This window comes from Desmodus rotundus, chromosome 3, assembly GCF_022682495.2.
Source record: "Desmodus rotundus isolate HL8 chromosome 3, HLdesRot8A.1, whole genome shotgun sequence".
Lineage (NCBI taxonomy): Eukaryota > Metazoa > Chordata > Mammalia > Chiroptera > Phyllostomidae > Desmodus > Desmodus rotundus.
The window spans coordinates 116,843,823-116,857,432 of record NC_071389.1 but is presented as its reverse complement, the minus strand read 5'-3'; the positions used below and the strand labels follow the sequence as shown (position 1 = coordinate 116,857,432).

Genomic DNA, 13,610 nt, shown 5'->3' with positions numbered 1-13,610 from the left:
GCATTAAAAGCACTTAATGTTTGGACATTATTTTTTCTTTTTCTTTTTTTTATTGCTGTCCAATTAAAGTTGTCTGCATTTTCTCCCTTCCCCACACCCCACCCCAGCCAAACCCACCTCCTTCCCCTGCCTCTACCCTCCCCCTTGGTTTTGCCTTTGTGTCCTTTATAGTAGTTCCTGAAAACCCCTCTCCCCACTGTCCCCTCCCCACTCCCCGCTGGCTATTGTTAGAACACTTAACTTCAATGTCTCTGGTTATATTTTTTTTGCTTTTTTCTTTTGTTGATTAGGTTCCAGGAAGGAGCTTATACCCTTTGCAACAGCATGGATGGAACTGGAGAGCATTATGCTAAGTGAAATAAGCCAGGCGGTGAGGGACAAATACCATATGATCTCAACATTTAATTTAGAAGAAAGCCACATAAATACAGGACTATGTCATTCATTTCCTATTTTCCCACAGAAATAAAAGCTCCAGAAATGTCTGCTGGAATGGTGGGCTGTTTGCAAAATTGTCCTTAAAACATCACCGAGACTGAAAGGCTCTCATTTTAAGTCCTTTTAAAGTAAGAGCTAAATTTGAGCCCCAAGTATCTGCAACACTTTTAAATGGCCTGAGTGCTAGTCAAATTTCTCACTAGTAGAATTTCATATACTCCCACCCACCCAAAGAGCAGAGCATTTCTGGGTGCCAGAAACAGATAATGACGATTCTAGAAGCATCCTTTTGAGGTAGCGCGTGGGATAGTGTGGTCTCTTGTCAACTTCCACCATGGCGTACCATGGCCAGAGCCAAAAAGTGCCGAAGGCGATGGTGCGGCCCATCAACCTTATCTTCAGACCCTGGCAAAACAGATCTCGGATTCAAGTGTGGTTTATGAGCAAGCGAATATGCAGATAGAGAGTTGTATCACTGGTTCTGATGAACACATGAACCTTGTATTAGATGATGCAGATGAGATTCATTCTAAAACAAAGTCAAGAAAACAACTAGGTCGGATCACGCAAGAAGGAGATAATATTACTCTCCTCCAAGGTGTCTCCAACTAGAAATGACTAATGAAGTGAGAAATCGTTGAAGCAATGCAGCGTGTGTTTTTTAGGTGTTCTTTGTTGCGGGAATAGTGCTTGAACATTTACTCATATTGTTTTGATTACCTTTTTGTTATTACCACATGACAGTAAATACTATGTGACTGTTTTTATTAAAAAAAAAAAAAAAAGAAAGAAACAGATAATGATTTGGTATAAACAAGAGCCCTCATGGCTCCCCCAGGTGGAAACAGGACATAAATGAGACACTTTAATGAAAGAAGACTCGCTTTGATTTTTGTGTCCACATACCCAGCTGACCAGTTCAGTAAGTACCTCTAAATTGCTCAGCATATGAGGTAAAAACTTGGGCTTTATACAACAAATATTACTTGATAATTTGCTTAAGTCCAATGGTTTTTACAAGTATGGTGCTTTTTTCCAAAGGAAGAGCATGTAATAAAAGCATATTCATTCCAATATTAATAGGCCCTTTGGTCAGGGTTTGAAAAGCTAAGTGTTAGTTTCTGGGCACAGCCAACAGTTTTAACCTCCCTCTGTGTCAGATGCAGAGACTACAAGGCAGGTGAAATGCTCAATAGTTAACACAGGTTGGTATAACAACCATCCCCCAAACATCCAGTGATATTTAGCAAGTCATAGGGGTAACCTAAAAATAAGGATAATCAAGCCAAATAAAGAAACTGTTTGTTACCTACAAACACGAAATCTTTTTGTATTCATTATACTAACATGAGTAACAAATCAACTTAAATTTCCTAGTACTGAGGAGAGCACAAGGGTGCTAAATATATTTACTAAGGGAGAGGACGACAAGCTTGAAAGTGGTCTGCTCCCCACAGAGCACAACCTTAGCTGGGTTCCTGCTTGTCCATCTCCCTAGCTGGGAGGGTGACAAGTGACGAGGGCGGCAATGACGGTTTGTTTAGGAAGCAACAATGCACACTATTTATCCTGTAACAGCCTTTGCAAACACGTGGAAGGGCAGGATTCTATATGAAGTAGAAATTGAGAAGCAAAATCTTATTCAAAAGAGAACTGAAGGCAAACAACAAACTTGACCATCTCTTCCCCTCTACCTTGTGGTCTTTCCTTACTGTGATGACACTGGAATCGCGCCTGCTTCAAAGTGTCTAAATGCATGAGTAGAGTTCTCAAATGGCCCACTTCAAGTCCTGATTAGGGGGAAGGGGAATCTCAATCCAGCATAAATGCATCTAAAGTACACCTTTTTGGTTTGTTTTAAAGGCTAGAGAAAAAGTAGAAATTTATAAAAATAAATAAATAAAATAAATACATAAATATGTTAAGTATATCTAATATATTTATGTAAACAGAAATATATAACATATAAAAACAAATTTATAAAAATAACTGCAAAAAATGGTGTTGGGATAACTATGTCATTTATCTGGAGACATCTTAAACGAAAACAAATTCTCACCGGATTAAAGATGAAAACATATAAAACTAAAAATCATAAATTGTATTAGAAAAACACGGTGTTTTGGATTTTTTAAAAGCATCCCAAAGTATGAAAGGCCATTCTAAGAATGACAGAAACCTAACATTTTTAAATTTCGTTATGGCAAAGTCCGGTTACCATTGTGTTCAGAGTTTGCTACGTGCCGTCTCCACACTCAGCACACACAGGACATGTCATTAATTAGGTCAGAGTAGTAGGGAGAACTCTAAGATGGGCCCAGGATTCCCACCTGCCGGTGTACACACCCCGTATTATTCCCTCCCCTTTCATGTGACAAGACTTGTGAATACGATGGGATTTCACTCTCATGATTAGGTCACATTATATGGCAAAGGTGAACGAATTCTGCAGATGTAATCAAGGTTCTCTAGCAGTTGACTTCAGTTAGTGGACTGCCTGGGTGGGCTGGCGGTAATCAGGCGAGCCCCTTCAGAGAGGGCCTGGCAGGGCTGTCCAACCTTTCGGTGTCTCTGCACCACACTGGAGGAAGAAGAGTTGTCTTGGGCCACACATTAAATTCACTGAGACACGTAATCACAAAAAAGTCTCATAATATTTCAAGTAAGTTTACGATTTTGTGTTGGGCTGCATTCACAGCCATCCTGGGCGACACCCCTGGTGGAGGGAAGAGACAAAGGCGACAGAGATGCTCTCCTGCTGGCCTGGAAGAACAAACTGCCATGTGGTGAAGAGGGTCAACTGGCAGGGAACAGTGGATGGCCGCCGGGGGTGCGGGCTTCAGCCCTACAGCTGCAAGGAAGTTACTTCAGCGAACCAGTGAGCTCGGAAAAGGACTCCAAGCCTCAGAAGACACTGTGGGCCTGACTGACACCTTGATTTTAGGCTGACAGAAATCTGAGAAGAGGATGAAGGTAAGCTGTGCCTGGACTCCCGGCCCATGGAGACTGTGAGATGATACATGGGGGATGTTCTAAGTTGCTGAATTTGTGGTGATTTGTTACACAGCAGCAGAAAATTAACACAGTCAGGGAAGGCAAACTGGAAAATACGTATGTGCAAAACAATTTACTTAATAAGTAAAAAAACTTCTACAAATTAATTTAAAAGATTAGTAACCCAATACACAGAGCCAGAATATAAAACAGATAGTTTACAATACAAATGTTTTTTTTAATTATGTAAAAATATGATCAACCTATTGTACTACAGATGTAACCACCCGGCGATTCTGGGTGAGGGGTTCATGAACATATAATTCTGTGCCATTTTTCTGCAACTTCCTGTGGGTCTGTATTTATTTCAAAATATAAAGTTTTAAAATATGATCAACTTCATTCGCATCAGAAAAAATATAAATTAGAATGAGCTACCAGTTTTCAGCTATCAGATTGGCAAGGATAAAAAAATTAAAATACACGGTGTCAGAAAAATGTGAGCTGAGCATGTTCATACATGGATGGCAATATACACTGTATCATCTTTGCTCATTGCTGCACCCTCGGCTCCTAGTGTTTGACACAAAGTAGGCACAGCGTTCACATCAGCAATATCATAATTTAAAGTGCCTGTGCCCTTTGCTGAGCAATTTCATTTTTATGAATGTACAGCCCACTAATATCCTTCGCACGAACAAAAAAGAAGCCTGTCCACGGGCAGTCGCCAAAGTGCCTGACCAGAAGCCATCCACATGCCCTTCAGAAGGAAATGGTCAAATAAATTATGAAACACCTGCAAACCTGTTCAGCAATCAAAACTAGATGAATCTGCACTAATATAAATCAAGAGTAGAATGTTTTCCAGCTTCTCAAGTCCATAGTGCAATTTTATAACATACCCTCATTCACTATTTACAAAGCCCCAACTACGAAGGCTCCATGTGGACATACAAAGAACACGGCCATTCCCATGTGAAAGGATGGAGCAGGTGCCCGGAGGCACGGAGGCCAGGCACGGGGGCCCACAAAGAAGGGCACCAGAGCTCAAAGCAGACAGTGGGTGAAAGGGAAATGTCCGATGAGAGATGCTGGGTGTCAGGCTCAGAAACGGAGACTCTGCCTATTGAAGGATTTAAAGGAAGATACTGACAAGACACTATGCCAAGCATACACTTGCTGTAAAAATAAAGGTGTGGTTTGACTGGAGAAGTCCATCCTCTGGAGACCATCTCTGATTCCATTAGAGGTGTCATAAGGTACCTCAACCTGTGTACTTGTGGTCAGCTGAGTCACCCTCAAACCTCCTTCACCTAGTGCCTACCAAAACACGAAGACTGCACGGAGTCCTCGTCAACCGTCTCAGGGGTGGACTCAAAAGAGACACCAGACACTTTCCTCGTCTGGAGAAATACCTACAAGGAGCCCTCTCGAGCATCTGGACACGCTGCACTGCACCATGCCCTTTACTAGCTGCACACGCAACATCCAATCAAAGCCGCCGACTGTTAGACATTTGTTCTGTCTTCTCTCAGTCCTGTGTGCTTTTAAGGGTCAAAGCTTTTAAGCACTTTGATGCCAACAGGGCTTGAACAGCTCTAACTGAATGGGCCTCGTATTTTCAGATAAATTAAAATCCATGCCAGCTAGTGATTCAGTCTCAAATAGAGGCCACCTGTTCCAATTAGTGAGATTAAAATAGTACACCACTGACTACCTGAGTGGGGCTCCAAGTCTTCTGGATTATCACGCCATCCTCGCAAAGGCAGAAACAGAGGCACGTTTGGGCTCGACGCACAGCTGCACACACTGGAGTAAATCCACTGAGACACCGAAGTGCAGTTATCACTGAGGGCCTACTTCATTTTTAGACACGTGCTATGTGTACATTTCTCTGAAAGGCTACAGCACCATTTAATTCCCTCACAGCACAGCAAGCCTACATACACATCTTATTAGATTCGACTTTACTTCAGAAAACCACGGAGTTTAAATTTCTTCTCCACCCACCACTTTCTGTCCTTGTCTGAAATTCCCAGAGAATCCTAAGGTCTTCTGTTGCCTCAGTTTCTCTCAAGTCATCAGAAGACTAGAGACACGCCCTTCCCGGCACAGATGCAACTCTCATTGTGCAACGCACCTATCCAAGTCGTCCTACGCAGACAAGACTGCCTTCAACTCACCAGAGTGGGCTTTTGTTCACCCCTACACTCAATTACCCCAATTTGCACAGTCCGTGAGAAAATATTGCTAAACAAACTCTAGGCCATGTTTCATAAATGCAGGAGAAGAGATGATACATGAAGACCATGTTTCCCCAAGAGATTCTGAGTTATTTTTGGTGGTGTTGAACGAAAGCATTACAACAGAATCACAGGGAGCAGCAAGTCAGTGCCTTCAACACAACCCTCGATCCAATCCAGGTGATTGGGTCCAGGAGAAGTTTCTGTTTTGTGCCACAGCTCTCTAACAAAGCTTCCGCATTTACTAATCCTTTTAATCTGGCACTGCCGGCCTCAGAGGGTCAGACAATATTTAGTTGGAATAGCAACAGGGATCCTTTAAAAATAAATTTAACTTTCAGGAGTGAACTGATTTAGAAATACTAGGTAAACAATTGTACAGGTGGTAGGAGGCTATGTGTGGGTGTGGGAATGACTGAGGATTGGGACACTGTCAGGAAGACAAGGAATGACTCAACCTCAGAACACCAAAGGCTATAATGGGTTTCCTGACGCTGCCACTTCTCATAGTCATGCTGGTAAGGGGAGGGGCTGACACGCAAGTTTGACTTTGGAGTCCACACTCTCAACACTTCATCCTAATCTCAAACCCAGAAGTAAAAACGAAGGGGGTGATGTTGGGGATGACGAGAGAAAGGTGACTGAGAAAATTTAAGAAGTAAACCACCGGCTGTGGTGTATGAGTAGGGTGACTGAGGACATTCCCATGCATCTTGTTTGAGGATTGGCTAAATGGGAAAAGCATTAACCAGGAATGGGGGTGGACATTTGAGAAAATGAATTAAGCTTGATACATACTCTTTGAGGTGCTTGTAGGACATCTAAGTAGAAATGGCTTGTATTATGTGCTAAAGCCACATCTTACTCCAGGGCTGGGCTTTCAAGTTGGAGGGTGAGGCAGAAATCATACAGAATCTGCCCCAGAGAGACACTTCATTGGGGGCTGGCACTGCATGCACCTCCTCTCAACAGGCCAACAAACCCTCCCGCTGTCTCCCCCCAGGGCCGGAGCACTGTCAGGTGACGTTTCTGCGTTCACGGCCTATGCTGTATGGAAACTAGAAATCCTAAAGACACTCGGTGCTGGAAGATGCTCTCAGTGACAGACTCACAGCAGCAGAGAGCTTCACAGGGAAGAGAAGACTCGGGTTCAACTGTAAACTAAATACATAGAGGGTATACTCATGACTTGGGCATCTAGACTATGTTTTTTTCCCAATACCCCATCCCAACATATGACACTCATTTCTCAGGAACTTTATTTTAAGAAAAAAAAATGAAAAGACGCCTCATTCAGAAAAGGTAACTTTCAAAAAGTGGCAGCAGACCCAGGGCAGCTAAGTAGTTTGGTATATGAACTGTCACACCTCTTCATCCCGACCCTGCCAAAATCTGGAAATACACTCAGAAAGATGATGGCCCAACAAAACCATTTAAATTCACTTTTTTTTAACCTAGAAAGCTCAGAAAATTTTAAATTTGTTCAATTAATTCCCTACTTTAAAATTTTTAAATTCTCATTCTTCCTTTATTAATTTTGAGATGTTTATCCCATATAACTTAGCAATTAACTTGGTATTTAAAAATCCTTAAAGCCGTTTTCTTTTAAGGAATTCTCCTTTAAGACAGTGGCTGGTATAATGGTTAGTCCTAATCAGTCTGTATTAGTTACATAATTTTACTGGATACAGTCTGGCTGGATGTCGCTGTGCTGTATCTGCAAATGGAACGGTGTGGAGTTAGAAAGGTCTAGACTCCCTTTCGGTTCTAACATCGTAAAGCCTTTAAGTCTAACTTTATAACGCTCTGCCTTAAATATGAGGAGTGCACACCTTCGATCCAGTGAGGCTGAGTCCTGCAGGAAGATCGGGCGACACCAGACTGTTGTGACAAGGAAGAACCACCCTTCTTATGTCCTTCAACTGCTTGTCCTCCGGAGATCAATACTGGGCTAGCAGATGGTTTTTAACTCCATTCTTAAATCATGAGTTTATTTAGCAGCCTCTAAGACTACCCCAAACTATCAGCAAAATTCTTATATCCTAGGCGTTACAAAAAGTTCCTAGATGATCAGTCTAAATCATTCACTCATCAAATGTTTACCGGGGATATATGACGATATGCAAAGGACTGGCAAGTGCTGTCATGAAAGTCTCGAGTACACCACTGGCTAGGTGCCCTGCAGAAGTCGCACACGTCCATCTCCAAGCACTCAACAGGTTTGTTAAGACCAAACTGCTCTCCGGTACTCACTTCAGAGGCAGAAGATAGGAGAGTGGTTAACATGTAAGCTCTGAAATTAGATCTTGGTTCATCAAATGCTAGCGCTATTTTCTAAAAGCCACAGGACCTTGGGCAAATTATTTAACTGCCTGGACTTCACCTCCCTCATCTGTAAAACAGAACTATAAATAGGATATCAGGAAGATTAAGGAGACAGTACATTTGAAGTGCTTGATACTGTGCCTAGTGTATAGCAGAGACTTAGTACACGTGGGCAATTATCATTGCTACTGCATTCTTCTTTTCATTTATGTTCTTGTTGCTTCCTCACAGAGGGATAATCAACACACACACTGGGTTTTCCTCCAGGTAGCATCCCTCTCCTCCCAAGTCAATGGAACAGCTGGATTATGATCACACATGCACTGATCATATATCCTGATGTTCCTTTTCTAAGGAGTGCGAAGTCCTCATTCTGATTCACAGGACAGTGATTCATGCTTCTTTTCCTTCTCTCTCACCTCCCCCCCAACTGAAAACATAAAAACACAATTAAGAGACAGCAGGGCTGAAAGCTGCAGCCTCCCCTATCAAGACTTCGGCAATTTCCGTCGAGAAGGACTCAGTTGGTTTCTGACCCTAACAGCAGCCCTGGAGATTAAGGCAGGATCTGAAGCAACACATCCTGCGATGCAACTAGGTAGCAGCTGTTGTGGTGTTCCACAGCAGATGTGACAAGCTGGTGCGCTGGCGGGGAACGGCAGTTTGTTCTCCTCTAAAGGGAGAACTGGGAAGGTTGCAGCAAAGCATAGCTCAAAACACACATACCCCATCAATCTATCCATCCTAAATTTAAGAAAAATCCAACTTAGAAGACTCATCATTATTCACCATTCCTTTAACTAATATGTCAGAATAAAGCAAATCACTGATTCAAAGTGGACTCACAAAATAGCAGTTTACCATCTGACTAGGTCAGTGTCACCTCCGACAGAAGTCTGTTTCCACTCTAGCTCCTGCCCAGGAAGTAAGCACGTGATCCTCACCTCTTTGCCTCACGGCCCACCCGTTTCCACCGTGAGAAGGGCTTTGACACTCTTTTCCTTGACTGTGTTTAGCCCTTACTTATCGTACATTTCTGGGTCTATTTCCAAACCAAAGAACACTTATAGATGCACTACAGGTGGCCACCATGGCTGACTTAGGTTTTTTCTTCAGATGTTAGAAACTTGAACTTATTATCATCATTTCTTCCTGTAAAAAGAGGAGTATTTCCTGGGCCAGAAGTAGAAATAAAATAAAAGCAACAGACATTAAGCTTCTGGAGAGGCCAGGCTGTTCGCTTCACCATTACATTACTGATCCCTAGCACAGCAGCCAGCACAAAGAAGGTACTCAACAGGTATTTAGTGAATGAAAGAAGCCTCTCGTGCTCCGAGTGCCAGTGTCTATAGTTTACAAACATGTAAATGACAACACGAGAACAATCAACGTGACAAGAGAGGAGCAAAGCGCTAAAAATACCAGGAAAGACTGTCCCATTCACCAAATTACCAGTTTTTCCATTTCAAGCTTATGATCACTTCTTATGTAATAATAACAAAAATGGCTACTGTCGACTGCGTTCTTACTGTGTACCTGACATTTCACAGAAATTACTGCATTTATCCCTGGTAACACCCCTAGGATATGGAAGGGGAATCTGAGACTTAGAAAGATTATAGGTCCAAGATCCCACCCCTAGTCAGCAGCGCTAATGCAAGATCTGTCTTCTGGGGGCCGGCCTAATGAAAGCGGTTCCGTAGGCAGAATACTCTGGTCCTTGCAGGCAAGATGGAATGGAGGTTGACAAAGTCACAGAGCAATGAGGAAGCTGGTGTACCGGTTATCTCTTTCTAAGGGTTTAAGTGGCTCAAATAAGATGGGAGATGACAGGAGAAATGAACCAACCCCAGAGAAACATTAAGAAAGACCCAGTGGCATGGCTGATAGATAAGAGATGCGGGGAAGGTGATTAGATGATTAGAGTTCTGATTAATGGTGATACCAACAGAACAAGAATAAAATCATTCACCTTACATAAGGATAAAAGGCTGTGGAAGGCGGCCTTTTAGAACATTTAAAGTGAGAACTAACATAAAATTTGATTCGCACATAATTGATTAATAAAAACCAGACTGCCTGTATTCTCAAAAAGACAATAGGCTTTATCTAGGGCATGAAAAAAAAGTAGGAGTCTAACTATGTACGTTCTTTCTTTTAAAGTAGGGTTACATTAGGTGCACCAAGTTAACACGCACCATTTCTGAGTTTTACCCAGATGAAGTTTAAAACTGAATGATCCTGACTCGTCAGCTTAGAGACAATCACAGAACTTGTTACACTTTCACTGAGGGGGGAAAATCTAGGTTAGTCCACCTGGCTATAAAAATAGATCTTTCCAATGTTAAAAGAGTAAACGGCCTCATTATTATTCCAGTCTCAAAGGCTTAACCAAGTTCAGCAGGAGAGATGTGTGTTTTTCCTGTTGTCTTCACAGGGTATCAATTTTGAACTCAAAAATATGACCGTTCGGTAACCAAGAATTTGATCTCATAGAGTCTTAGGTCCTTCTTAGGAGGAAACTGCACATCTCTGAAAGGTTAATCAACTCTTCATAGGCACCGCCAGGTCTCGTTAGCTATAGTGTTTTTCAGGGAACTAATTTACCAAATGAGTTCACAAACGGGTTCTTATACAACTCTATTAGATGGTTTATTGCCAAGGAGAGGGTGACATCAAGAAATTAAACCCTAATACTGCTTGACGGTTTCCTTTTGCATACTTTTTGAATGTAAAGAAAACATGTCTTTATAGCTACATCTAAGTGAATCCCACAAAACAGGAGCTAGAATCATCTAATGGGATAAATGTTCTCCGCACAGGAAAATTGTTGTGGCTTTTCCCTTCATTACCGCAGGCTTATTGCAACCTTAAGGACAGACTCAAAATTACATCACCTCCACTGAGAAAAGTTCTTATGCAGTAACAAAATTTCCACTAGTTATCTCTATTCCTCATGTCTCAACAATAAAACCCCTAAAAGCAGACAGTCAAGAAGTTCAAACAGAGATCTTAACGTCACTGCTGCAGACCTTGTGATTACTGTCCACTCACGTTTTAGCCTCCCCAGTCTGACTTCTAGACCTCACTAGATTTCATTTGCCCAATAAGCCAATTTAGAATAATCAGTATATACTATAATGTCCAACTCAGTTTTAATACATGGTTTACTTAAAAAGCAGGTACAGTCAGGCGCCGCATAACAACATTTGGGTTAATGATGGACCACATACACGACCATGTTCCCATAAAATTATAATGGAGCTGAAAATTTCTGCCCGCAGAGTGACACCTTAGCCACTGTAATGTCATAGTGCGGCACATTACTCACGTGCTGCGGGGATGCTGGTGTACACAAACCTACTGCACTGCCATCATATAAAAGTACAGCACATACAATTATGCACAGTCCATAATACTTGACCATGATAATAAATGTTACTGGTTCATGTATTTACCATAGTATACTTTTTATCATTCTTTTAGAGTGCGCTCTTTCAACTTATTTTTTAAACAGTGTGCTGTAAAACAGCAGCCGTGTTATGCTGGCAGTAGCCTCGTACGACACATCTTGCGTTTACTGTGTCTCTTGATTGCGTCATTTTCTCTTGTGCTTGATTTAATCTCAGGTCGTTTTGCACAATAACATGCTGTACTATGCTACACTATACAGCCTAGGTGTGTAGTAGGCCACACCATCTGGGTTTGTGTAAGAGCACTCGATACAGGGGTGAGCAAGAGTAGGCTTACAGTTCAAGTACATGAAACATTTTATTCTTGTATTGTTGTTTCCCATACAAACTGTAAACCTCCCTATGCCCGCCTGATATATTCACACAACAATGGGATCGTCTAATAACCCATTTCTCAGAACTATTCTGTAACCCATCATTAAGCAGCATATGGCTCTATCTCCATTATCCATCACACAATATACTAGGTATAACATCGTGGGTACAATTTAAAAAAAAAATAAGAAGCCCCCTTCACATAAGGTTGTGGCACTTTAACCAAAAAGAAGGGTGTAGAAACGGAACAATGGCTGATACAGCACAGAAACTGAGTCTGCAGTTAAGTTACCCGTTTGCTTTGGCACTTTTCATCTGTAAATATAGTTGAGGTAAAAACTTTATCACCACTATATTACAGACTATGAAGAGGGAGTTTTGGTGAGTTCTGTGAGTTTTACTAAAACATTTAAATGAGTTACCAGTGAGCCATCCATCCCTCAAAGATCACTAATCTTGTTGTTTACACAAAGATTACCACAGTTGTGACCAGCAAAACCAAGCGTCCAAACTTTCTTCAAGTCTGAAATGTCTTCTGTCAACGGTGACATTAATACCGATTCTCCCAATTACTAATGCTTTAGAAATAAAGACCTTCACCTCTCTTCACAGTTAACTGTGTTAACTAGTAGTCATCCTTCCAAAAACTTCTTAGTGTAGGTTAAGAAAGATTTTTTGCCAATGCTTTCTCCCAAATGCAGTTTCTGGTTATTTTCACAATGAATTGCTATGACACTTTTAAAGAAAGTGCAAAAAATAAGAGAATTCTTTCAGGGGAGGAGAGCAGAGTGAAAGCAGGAGGGGAGGAGAGTGGAATGGATGCAGGATGTATTATTCCACCAAATATATTTAATCTGTAACAACTTAAATCATTATGCTAAACTGATTAGCAAATGCCAAAAGAAAAAGGGTAAGTACACCAGGGATCTGTCACTTCACTTCTGGGGCAATTGATAACTTCTGTGAATTATGATTAAACAGCCAAATCCTGCACAAGGGGCGGCACCACATTTCGGTCACTGTTGCTACTTCTCCCATCCGGTTGGGCTCTGGATCTGGGAGGCGGCAAGCCAGAATTTGAACACGATTGTTCCTCCGTGAACTTTATACAAAGCAGCTGACACTCAAACGCCGAGATCTCGGAAAAGCGAGTAGAGCAAAGAACAAACCCAGGTATCTCCTGCCAGAACAAACGCCAGGGTGGAGGAGGTGCTGTTCCAAAAGGCACTTCAGTCGGCCAAGGGGTGAATCCGGGCCTGGACGATTCCACAGCCCAGGAGGGCAAAGGTGTCCCGTGGGGGAGGGGGAAGGAGGCTTCCTCTCCCTACAGGGACCGGCGCTCAGGCCGCCGCCTCCGTCTTTATTTTGAAGCGCTACAGGGCTAGTCCCTGCTGTCTGCTCTGAAGAGCTATTTTCGACCACAGCCGAAATCAGCAACAGCAAATTACACTGCAAACAATGGAGAGGGCGCCTGCTCCGCACGGCTAGAAACTCCGGAGAGGCAGCGCGAAGACTGACTTTTCATTCCCGCAGAGCCTCACAACGCTTCCGCCGCCCCCCGCCCCCCCGGCGCGAAACCCCCAGGGCTAGGAGACCCGGCGGCAGCTGTCCCACCGCGGACGGGGGGCCACGGGCGGCGGGATTCCTTCACGTCCGGGCACCGCGCGGAGAGCGCTCCCTGGCGGAGAGCGCAGCCGTCGGGGAGTCCCGGCGCTCCGGCCAGGCGCCGGGGGACCGAGGTTCGCCGGAGGGTGGGGTGAGGGGGGTCGGCGGGCCGGGCTTTGCTTGCGCCCCACCCGGTGGTGGACCTGGGGTCTCAGAG

At 43.0% G+C, this 13,610-nt stretch overlaps 1 protein-coding gene and 1 pseudogene across 5 annotated transcripts in view; one reads left to right on the top strand and one right to left on the bottom strand.

Annotated features, from left to right (window-relative positions):
* Positions 1–13,610, bottom strand: part of TMCC3 (transmembrane and coiled-coil domain family 3) — a 261,408-nt gene that overhangs the window by 59,069 nt on the left and 188,729 nt on the right. The window lies entirely within an intron of this gene.
* LOC112303035 (small nuclear ribonucleoprotein E-like) lies at positions 595–1,050 on the top strand (annotated as a pseudogene).